Here is a 9,919-nt window from a genome sequence, read left to right on the forward strand (position 1 = left end):
CCCCCCCCCCCGCCCTCCAGTTATGCTAGAACTCTGCTTTATCTTCAAGGAAGAAAGGGAGTGGGGAGAAGCTACCTCTAAACCCTCCAGCATGGCCATCAATTTTCTTAATAATTTGGAGATCAACATGCTTTTGGAAAAATGTTTGGAAAACGTTTGGGGGTGAAAAGAAATGTTGCCTAACTGGCCTTTACTCACCGAGTGACCATCATCTCAGCTAGTTAGTGTATGAGCGGCACCAGCACCCCGGCCATGGGTGTCCGTGCTGAGCTTCTGAAAGTTGACTTCTCCTTTGGGGAGCCCTCGGAAAGACACAGCTGGTATCTATGGGAACGGCTTTGGGGTGTCCTTTGGCACCATACAGAGAATTTTATTTTTTTAACTGGAATCCATGGCCTGGGTTCTTGGGATGGGGGTAGGAGGAAGCCACAAAGCCCCTGGAAATGTATGCAAAACATATGGGTGTGCAGGTGCATCATCATAGGGCTATAATCTCTTCAGTTTTTCCAAAGAGTCTAAGACTATAAAAGATTTCCATCTCCTTTTCTCAGCCAGGGAGCCACAGCGACCCAGGCCAGCAACAGGCTGGGAACCAGCACACCGACCGGCCCCCACCAGGTGCCTGGTAGGGGATGGGTAATAACACTCTTGAGTGGTCTGGAAACTGCTGGCCCCTCAGTCCAGCCCTCCTCCCAGAGGGAAATCCTGATAGAAGGAGTGACAGCCAGTAGCTGCCATCTCAGTATTTTGAATAAAAATATAACATGATAAAGAGCAAATGAGAGAGGTTGAAGGGGCCTCCCCATGCAAATCCTGGAATATGAATGTTGGCCAGAAATAAGATACTTCCTGTCCTCCAGCTGTTAAAGAGCTCCCCACTTCCTCCCTCTTGGTGCTGGGAAGGGGCCAGAGGGCACTGCCCCCAAACCACCACCCACCTCTGGAGAGCTGGGGCAGAGTGGGATTGCCTGCAGAGGAGTTAGCCCTTCAGAAAATTCAAAACCTGTACTGCCTAGTATTTTCCCTGCCCGTTTCTTTTTTTATCAGATTTTAAAAATATCCAGCAGCACTTTGGTGCCTTTTCTTGGGGTTGGGGAGTGGGGTTATCTATGTGTGTATCTATGGGAAGGTGGATGCCTTCAGTGCACTAAACCCCCTCCTGGGCCTGCAGCTGGACCTCACTACTGTACCTGAACACTCTGCCTCAGCCTGAGCTAATCTTAGCCATCCATTGTGTCTCAAAACTGAACTCTCGGTGTTTTGGGGTGAATAACTGTGAGGCAGGATGGAGAACCTTTTGCTCTCCCATCCAGGAAGGCACCTAACCAGGCCCCTGGAGCAGACAAAAGGAGCAGGACGTCAATCACTTCGCTCCCAGTTCTCTAAAGCCCAAGATGAAACGGGATTTTCCTTCATTTTGGTTCGGAGGCCTAGTAGAGAATTTGGATTCCACGAAGTTTTGAACAAAGTAAATGGTTCAGAGCAGGCAAAAACTGTGGAAACTTGAGGCCTCGGTAGTAGTGGTTTTATCTGATTTTGAGGCTTTAAAGAGATGAGGAGACGGTGGTGGAGCTCCGCCACGCAGCGTGGCTCTCACTGCCACTCCAAGGAAGACCGACCAATCCCTAGGGTTTATCCTCTGGGAGCCCCCGGCCCACTCAGCCCCCTTCAGGCCTTGGGAGTCACCCCGAGTCTTATCTTCTGCCCCCTTCCAGCAAGTACCCGGCAATAAACACGCAGGGCTGGGCAAAGGTCTGGTCGCTAGAAACGGAAAAGGAAAGAGAAAAGTAAAGTTAAACAAAAACAAAAAACCTTTGGGCCGGGCGCGGTTGCTCACGCCTGTAATCCCAGCACTTTGGGAGGCCGAGGAGGGTGGATCACGAGGTCAGGAGTTCGAGATCAGCCTGGCCAACATCGTGAAACCCCGTCTCTACTAAAAATACAAAAATTAGCAGGGCGTGGTGGCGGGCGCCTGTAGTTCCAGCTACTTGGGAGGCTGAGGCAGGAGAATCGCTTGAACCCGGGAGGCGGAGGTTGCAGTGAGCCGAGATCCTGCCACTGCACCCCATCCTGGGTGACACAGCGGGACTCTGAAGAAAAAAAGTCTGAAAAAAAGAAAAAGAAAGAAAGAAAAGAAAAAACCCGCTTTCAGCGGAAAGATGCAAAACATGGAGGCCACCGGGCGTGGTTGGGAGAGCCTGGGCTTTCACAAGGAAGCGCCAGGGAGCCCAGCTCTGCTTTGGCGAGGAGCGGGGAACCTCATCCCAAGCCCGGCGAGCCAAGCCGATCGTAGGGTGTGCGCGGGGTTCTGTGGATTTTCCGTGTAGGCGGCGGCTTCCAGTCTCTGCCCGGCGCGGGCTGGGTCAGCGTGGACTCCTCCGAAAGAAGAGCGCGCCTGGCGGCGGGTTCGGCGGAGGCCAAGGCCCGGGGACCGGGGCTGCTTCTCTCCACGCGGACAAAGTGTGAGGGCAAAGAAAGGGGCCGAGGCGGGTGCTTCCGCCGCTCGTAAATTTGTTTCCCCTTCCTTTTAATCCGCCCCCGGACGTCTTTCTTTTCAGGACAGGAGGGGATGTAAACCGTTTGAAGTTCATCAACACGGTGAAGTTTTATTGTATTTCCGGTCCCCAAGATTTATACCCGGGAGGGGGAGCGGGCGGCCAGGCGGACTCCCTCGCTACCTCAGACTTCCCTGCCGGACACGTGGCCACTCGGACCCTCGCTTCGGGGCGAGGGCGGGCGGGAGCCTGGACTGGGCCGCGGCCGCTGGCTCCGCACCTTCCGACGGCGGTGCACGGCCGGCACCGCCGCCGCCCAGGTAAGTCCGCCGCCGCCCTCGGCCTGCACAGCCGCGGTTCTGGGATGGGTGCGGGTGTGGGCGTGAGTACCTGTGACCAGGCGGGTGTCTGGAGAGGCATGGGTGAGGAGCCGGCACGTTAGGGGGCCAAGGACCCAGACCCAAGGTCAGGAAGGAGGAAGCAAATTTGTTCTCTGCGTCCCAATCACAGTCCTTAGCCTCTTAGTCCTTATTCTGCGAAGATTCGGAATGAATTGTCTTACCTGGAGCAGCTCGGCCTCTGCAGAGCCAGGGCCCTGGGACATTTTGGGCAGGGTGCCTTCACAGCAACTGTTCAGATCAACCGGCTTTCCCCTCCAAATCCCATTCTTCCTCTGTTTGTTCCTAGAATTCCCGATACTTTCTGATACTCTGCTTTTCCACCTTTCTCTCTGACACTTTCTCGGCACTCTTTTGCCCCACTCTCCTGTCTACGCCCCAGTCTCAAAACTGGGGGATGTGTAGGACTTGAAGATCTGGCCTCTCAGAGCTACACTGGGAAGCTGGGTGAGTCGGAATACAGGGGCTAGCGGGGTGCTGAGTGTAGATGCACCTTTGTATCGGTTTGAAGTTGAGAATTCTTTTTATCTGTGGAGACCTCCAGCTGGGCTGAGAGGCAGAGACTGAGCAGGTATATCAAAGAGGCCCTGCCCAGGCTTGTGCCTGTGCCTAGAGTCTTCTCTGGCCAGGGCTACTGGAAGGGAGCAAATGTTTCTGCAATCTGAGCTGTCAGGACCGGCTACAAAATGGTTTTGCCTAGAGTCCTGGGTTCAGTTCTTCCGATGTGTTGTTTAGTAGCAACTGGGTTCTTCTCTTGGGGAAGAGGTGGAGGAAAATGAAGTTAAGCCGCTTTTTGGCCCACAAAATATGGCCGCAAGGTTTGCCCCCAGTGAGCCCTTGACCTAGAGCTTGAACTGGAACTGCTGAGTGAATTAGGTAGTTTCATGTTGTTGGGCCTGGGTTTCTGAACACAACAACATTAAACCACCGGATTCACGGCAGTTACTGCTCCTCGCTTAGCTGGAGGAGTGGGGGGAGGGGAGCAGAATCAGGACTAGAGGATCAACCTTGCAAAATGGGGAAGAGGTTTGAGGTCCTTCATCCAGGAGCAACAAGGATGTTTCCCAGAAAAGATCTGGGAAGTGTGTGTGTGTGTGTGTGTGTGTGTATGTGTATGTGTATGTATTAGGAGGGAAAGGGGGATGAGGAGCAGTCAGCTCTCCCAAGGCACCTCCCTGGCCCTGTTGAGCTGTTCAGCCCAACCCAAAGATGGCAGTCAGAGCTCCAAGCTTCCAGCCTTAGGGTCTCTGAGCTCTCACCTACATCCAGAACTTTTCAGAGAAAGTCTCCCCAACTTCACAAATATTTGATTTCAAAAGAAACACAGGGGGGTTCTTGAGGTTTTTGTAATTCTTTGGGGGTTGGTGCTCCACCTCAGCGGGAAGCTTCAGGTCCTTGAAGAGGGCTCAGTAGGTCTCATTCTGAAAGGGAAACATCTAGAGCTCTTGCACTCTTAGTCTGAAGCCCTCAGAGTCCTGTCGAAGGCCCCCTATGGGACCGGACCTACAGAAATAGGTCAAAAAAGTCCTTCCTTTCCTAATCCCTCAGTTGACTTTTTCCTCACCACCCACCCCAGTGGCCAGAGCTTCCCACTGGCCTTGGGCTGGGCTGGGGGTACACATAGGTCCTGAGTGCCACTCCCTTGGAGAGGGGCCTGACTTGCAAGCTAATGGGGATCCCAGGTTGTTGGACAATTCAACCCCAACTGGTGCAGTGACAAAGGATGGAACCAGGGGTTGGACAGGGTGAGACTGTGATACCCTCTCTGACCTCGGTCCTCTTAAGGCTGCTGGTCCTGTGGCCAGGAAAGGAATAACTAGAAGTGCTGGTGGAAGAAGGGGGACTTTCCAAAGCATAAGCTAACTTTTGTTCCCAAACTCCCCCACCCCCCCAGCCCGCCTGCTTGAGGCAGAGGAAATGTGCAAAAGGGCCCAGGAAAGAGGCCGGACCGGATGGGGCTTCGGCGCCAGGCTGACTTGGAGGGCCAGGGGCTTCTGCTAGAGCAGAGGGGCATTAGGGACACCCACCCCTTGCCCAGGGGAAATGCAACCTTCAACCCACTGTCCTGATAAGCAAAGGCCAACAACTCTGTCCCTTGACAGTTTCTCATCCTCTGGTCTGGGTGGAGATGGCCTGGCACATCACTGCAGCCTTATCTCACTTCTCCCTGGGCCTCTCAGAAACCTGCCCAGTCACTCAGAGCCTGACTGTCTTCCATCCCTGGCGTCCCTTGGCCACCCCCTCCCAGGAAAAGTGCTGTAAAAAGAAAAAAGGGGAATGTTAGAGAGAAAGGAGGAAATAAAGTCTTTGGAAAGCGGAGTTTTACAACAGCCACAGGTTTTATGGAAGCAATTTCGTAATAACCTTCTACCTGCTCGCCTCCTTTCCGCCTGCCTGCCGCCCACCCCGTTTGGCCTCCTGGATGCCCCCTCCCAAGGAGTCAGCCACCCCCACTGCCTTGGATATCCTTGATGGCTGAGAGTTGGTAAGAAGATTCCTGAGGTCGGCTTGGGCCACTGACCTCTCAGTCTTTCCTTTCACCTCTGACATCCTGGGAGGGAGGTTTGGCAGAAGATTTCGTTACTTCACTATTAAGATCCCCACTTGGGGGGTATGGAAGCACCGAGGTTTGAACCTGAGTGTGCAGATTCAATGTGATACCTGTTTTGGAGGCCGTTTTGCATAAAGGGTAAAGATTCTGGGATCTTGTGCCCTTTCCCACTGGGGCGAGTGTCCTCATGCCTCACTCTTTCCCAGAGTGGGTCTGGACTATGATCTGGAGTCAGAAGAAATACCTCTGGTGCTTGAGGACATAGATTTGGGGACTTTTCTAATTTTGTTGTACACAGCAGTGCTTTTGCTGGACCTCCACAGTCACTTTCACACTCGGCTCATCTCTGTCCACCGCTGCTTCATCATTCTGTGAGACACATGTGCTCATAAGTAACTGTGCCTCCACCCCCGCGCCCATCGCTATCATGAAATAAGCATCACACAATGCACACCGTCCCTGTGGTCTTGGGTAATAAGCACAGTAAAGGATTTTATGGTCCAACAAAGAAGTCACAAAATTTCATAACCTCTTCTGGGCCAATTTGAAGCATTTCTTTTACCTTCCAGAGAAACATTTTGGAAAGAAGTTGTCGTAGAATCTATCTAGCGTTAAGTCATATGCATTTGTTTGAGGATACGCTGTATATTTTGCTTGAATATCAAGTCAAGGGACAGATTTTCAAGTGCGACATCCGAATTAGCTAATATTTTACAGCCATAATTCAAGTACACAAATACCCAAGCTTTTGCTCTTCCATAGGTGTGTGATGCTTATAAAAATGCACACACAAGCTTTTGGGCAACTGATCTTCTTACATGAGCAGAATCGTAAACCTCCATCACTCACAGGGGTTATGCATGCATCCACATATGCACGATTAGATCCTGCATACACGAATGTCCAAGCACATAAAGTTTCATAGTTGGGCAGATTTATTTATTACATATTCTATACACAGTATGGAGCACAGTGCATTTGCACACTGGGTTCCCTGTACAGAAATATTGATTTGAAATATGCATATAGGACACACACATCTATTTACATAAAACATGCATACATTTCAGCTAAGCTTATTAATTAAAACAAACTATTTTCCCCATTCTCACTTACTGTTTTTCTTTCTTCTCCCATTTCCTTCCCTTCCTCTAGATTTTAACTCTCTTCTTACTGACAAGGACCCTTCCAAAAGTCACCCCCACAGCGCAGGCACTCAGCGGCTGGTCAGCCTCTGCTCTTCAAACCTCGGCCTCGCTGTTGGCTGCTCTGGGCCCCAGTGTGGCCGGGAGCTGCCGCTTTTCCCTGCTTGCCCTTCTCCAAGCTAACCAGCTACTGGCCCCAGCTGTGTTCAGACGAGGCTCCAGTGCAGGGAATGGCAAAAGGCTGCAAGGGAAGGCAGAGTTTTCCTTCTTTCTGTTTAGGATTGGGGGTGGGGTATGGAGCAGTTTCACTCACTTAGGATAAAGTGACCCCCACTGAAGCAACCCCTCTATTAAGTGTCTTTGGAAGCTGGGCTCCAGGGGCCACAATCCTGTTTGCTATCCTCTTTCATGGTGGGTACCATTGTCTGGGGAGAAAACAAAACTTTTTTGGTGGGAAGGAGTCCACAGGCTCTCAGCTGACCCTTTAATCATTTGCCTGAGCTGGAGTTGAACTCCAGTTTGGAGCAGCAGTGCTTTCTAGAAAGCTTGGCTGAGGTGGGACTCCTTGCTTGGCGCATTTACCTAGAGGGCAAAGAGCTGGGATGCAGACTACAGGGCTTAGAGGCCAGTTCATTCTCTTTCCTCTGGAGTCATTGCTCCTTGAGAAGACCAAGACCTCCAAAACCTGTCATTTTAAAATCGTCTCCACTCTCCAGCTTCTTCATGAGCGAAGGCTAAGTTCCGATCCCAGAAAAGAGGCCTGAGTCCCCTCCTCACCCAGCACTCAGGAGCCACCAGGGAATAAAGGGCAACTCCTCAGGCAGATAGCAACCCACAAACCCAAATCTTGTCTGCTGGGAGAATTCACCCTTGGAGAACACAAGCCATCAGCCCAAATATTCTTCTTCCTCTAACTTCTTCCCTAAACTGAGTGGCCCTCTTGACTCCTCTCGTTGCAGAGAGGCAGCTGCAAAGTCAGGGCAGGGGAGGAAAGGGGAACCAGGAAGACGGCAGTCAGAGCCCAGTGCCTGCTTTGCTTGGGTCTTAAGGACAGCCCAGCACTGACTTTTCCATAAATAAAAAATCCCCAGTCCATAGTACACATGTCCTTTTAGGGCCTAATTTATATACTACAGAAATAATATACTCAGCCCGCCATGCTTCATAAAGCCATTATTTATGGCGGGGGAGGGAATCTTTTTTCTTGAAGAGTATATTTATGACAGGTAAAGCCAACAGCAGACTTCATAGGGCTGGCAAATTGAGAACAGGTGCTTTGCCTTAACTGTGATTCATTCGCTCAGCGCCCAGCTTTTTCGCTGGTGAGTCTGGGAAGCTCCCTCGACTTTCCCAAGCATCCAACCGCTACTTGGAAGAATTTGCATCGGATTTTTTTTCCCCACTTGGGTCCTATGGAAAAGGCAGATCTTCATGCTGTTTGGTTAGGGATCTGCCGGGCTGTCACCCTCGGAGAGCAGGGGTGGGAAAGGAGGGGACCGGCTGGGCCCCGGCATTGATCTTTAAAAAATCATTTTGAAATCACCATAATGTGAAGAAATATGGCGCTTCACCCTCGTATTTCACATGTAATGACATGAGATGGCTTCATTTGGAAAGAAAAGCGGGTGGGAGTGTGTGCCTGTGTGGGAGGTGATCCGCAGCCTTCTACAAGGCAGAGGGGTAGGTGGCCAAAAAGATACGGCCTCAAGTTAGAGAGGCCCCACTTTTGCTAAAAGGACCAGACTGAGGGCAGCCTACCTTATTAGGACGCAGAGTCAGAGAGTTGCCGAGAAATCCTTCCCAATCTACCCCTGAGCCCAACCCCAGGAGAACTGGGTCTGTCCAAGGGTCACACCTCCCCAAGTGCCAGGAGAGGCGACTGCAACCAGGGCAGAAGCTGAGGAGCAGGGGCTGCCAGAGGAGTGAGGAAGCCAGTCCGTGGGTTCCGGGGGTCCCTACCCAGGGCCACAGAGTAGATATATATTAAAAAGGCTATTTGGAAGTTCCAGTGAGGCAGTCTGCAGGCGGTAAGGCAGCGAGGGGAAGAGACTGACCATGGGCTCGCTGTCCACACTGGCCCCTATATCGGTGTTTGGAAGTCTTCAGAGCAGGAGCCCTGGGTGAGAGGAGCGGTACAGGAGGGCTGAAAACTCAGCCCAGGCTCCTTCCTCTTTGGATGGAAGGGGAGATAACTTGGGACCCCTTCCCTTGCTGACTGGGGATCGTTTCCCAGGCCTCTACTCTGGTGACACTTCAGGGAAGTGTCCTTAACCCTTTCTCCTATTCAGCTCCTTCATCAGGGCAATTTTAGGGGCCTGGGTGGTTATTCAGTGGAGAAAAGGAGAAATGGCTATTCCCCCCCTCCCCTACCGCCCCCACCTCACCACCACCATCTTAAATCCATCCTTCTGGCCAGAGTCAGAAAGGCCCAATAAATGTAAAGGCGCTCTGGTTCCTTGTATTAAACTCTTTCCTAGGCTCACGTTTCCGGGGCCTGATGGATCCCTTTAACCTCAAGCAGTTTCTAATTTCAGGACAAATAGTGGATTCTTGGACACTCAGCCATTTTTTTCACCTCTCTCTTCCTCCCTCAGCTACTGAGGGGTCCAGGGAAGCTCCCAGTCATGTAAATCTCTACAAATAGTGCACAGAGAGCCCCCTCCAAAGCGGACAACGTCCTAAAATCCCCAACTTTTCCCCTCATCCTTTTACTTCATCTCCTGTGGATTGCTGCTGCTGCTGCTGTTGTTTAATAAACATCTTCTGTCAAGGGGACAGAGAAGAGGAAATGAGGGCCTGCGGGGTGGAGGTGGAGGTGTGTGTTGCGGGGGACAGGACCACCTCCTTTTCCAGTATCCTCTCGGGCCTCTGTGGCTGCTCCCCGGGCTGGGGCTCTCTCCCTCCCTCCGCCCTTGCTCTCCCTCCCTCCCCGACCCGCCTGGGGAGAGGGCTCCACAGCCTGCGTCCCTCCCGAGGCAGCCCGCCGCTTCCCTCCGCCTCTCCTCCGCCCCCGCCGCCCCATGTCGAGAACTGCCCCCCTTCCTGCAGCGGGAGGGGGGACCGGGCAGCCGGCAGCTCGGGCTGAGGTTACGTGGCCGCCGGAGCCCTGACGTGATAGCACATTGCATCAGCATAAAACAATCCATCCTCGATATGGAATGCGGTGCGGACGGATGACAGCGAGAGCGCAGCCCCCTCGCCCGATTGATTTATGTCGGAGCTGACGCTTTATCAGGCAGTCGGAAAAACTTTGACCAATCATTTTGCAAGGAGCGCTGAGCCTGGCTGCTCCACTGTACTTTGTTGGCTGAGAAGTTGAGCAGGGGTGGG

This window comes from Rhinopithecus bieti, unplaced genomic scaffold, assembly GCF_001698545.2.
Source record: "Rhinopithecus bieti isolate Rb0 unplaced genomic scaffold, ASM169854v2 scaffold_35856, whole genome shotgun sequence".
Taxonomy (NCBI): domain Eukaryota; kingdom Metazoa; phylum Chordata; class Mammalia; order Primates; family Cercopithecidae; genus Rhinopithecus; species Rhinopithecus bieti.